This window comes from Corvus kubaryi, unplaced genomic scaffold, assembly GCF_017639235.1.
Source record: "Corvus kubaryi isolate FWS band 111438036 unplaced genomic scaffold, C.kubaryi_AGA036_p1.0 37395, whole genome shotgun sequence".
NCBI classification, from domain to species: Eukaryota; Metazoa; Chordata; class Aves; order Passeriformes; family Corvidae; genus Corvus; species Corvus kubaryi.
The window spans coordinates 359,061-360,319 of record NW_024581134.1 but is presented as its reverse complement, the minus strand read 5'-3'; the positions used below and the strand labels follow the sequence as shown (position 1 = coordinate 360,319).

General features: G+C 65.3%; 1 protein-coding gene across 1 annotated transcript in view; it reads left to right on the top strand.

Moving 5' to 3' along the window:
• Window positions 1-1,259, top strand: part of HMGB3 (high mobility group box 3) — a 6,189-nt gene continuing 4,930 nt past the window's right edge. Inside the window, exon 1 of the mRNA XM_042040059.1 lies at window positions 1-116. The gene's annotated coding sequence lies outside the window, so the exon portion shown is untranslated. The remainder of the gene's footprint in view (window positions 117-1,259) is intronic.

Sequence of the window (1,259 nt, the reverse complement as noted above, 5' to 3'; positions counted from 1 at the left end):
GAGCCCCGCAGCCAATCAGGCCGCTCTCGTAGGCAGCCAACGCGAGGCTGAGCCGCGCCGAGCCCCGCGTCGTGCCCTGCGCTCCGCTCCTGTCCACACTACCGCGAACAATACAGGTACGTGCAGCCCCGCCGCAACTTTTCGGGGGGCGGCTGCCCCCTGCCCGCCCCGCCCTGCCCCCGCGCCTTCGCCCCTCTGTCCTGCCTGCCCTAGCGTGCTTTTTTTTTTTCTCCTTTTTTTTTTTTTTTGTAATCTTGCGTTCCGTTTCTTCCTTTCTCCGAGTTTTTAATTTTTTTTTTTTAATTAGAAAAAAATCGGGCAATTCACCCAAAACTTTGTTTCCCTTCTCTCGCGGGGATCGGTGGTGCTGGGGCAGATGCTGCGCGCAGCTGGCGGGGCGGTGGGCAGCGGGCGAGGCGCAGCATTTGCCCCCCGTCCTCCTGCCCTGCCCCGCCGGGAGCTCCCCCCGCCGCCGAAGGGCCACCTGCCCCCGGTGCAGCCCCGCAGCTCCGCGCTGGGCTCCCGTGCCGCTGAGAGTAATATGGCTGGTGCAGCAACTACACCGGGACTAACTCCTCTTCTCCCCCGCATGGGCAGGGATTTTTCTCTGCCGCCTCCTAATGTCGCACGGCAAAACGCGCGGCGCCTTCGGCTTTTATGTGCCCCCTTCCCTGAGTGGGCTCGGTGGGGCTGGCGGTGGTGGGAAAGTTGTCGGCCGTGCGCAGTGCCGTGCCCGCTGTTTATTCTGCATTAATATGGCTGTCGCTTTAGCATCTGACAGGGATAAACCCTGCGCGCTGCGCCCGGCGGTCCCGGCCAAGCAGTTTTTTTCTCGCCGCCGCCGCCTCCAAACTCCCCCGATCCCTTCGCTTCTGCCTCCGCTGCTCTTCCCCTGCCCGGGAAGGTGTTTCTGGTGGGGCTGCGCCCGCGGCGGGGCCCCGCATCGCCTTTTCCCCGCGCCGCGCTGCCCGTGCTGTGGGCATTAATATGGCTGGCGCTGGAGAGCCCCGGCGAAGGGAAGAAAGACGTGTGAGCGGCACAGGGATGGGGAGGGGGGTCGCGGCGAGGAAAATCTCCTTCCCGGTGCCCCGCCGGGGGCTCAAACCTTTCGCTTTCGCCCCGGCTCCTCTCCCCCCACCTTCCCGTGCCCTCGGACGGGCGCCGGGGGGCCGCCCCGGGGCTCCCCGCACTCTTTTTCTGGCAGCGCGGAGGAGCGTAGCGGCGGCGGTAATGGCTGCACGGGAGCCTTTGTTAGAGAG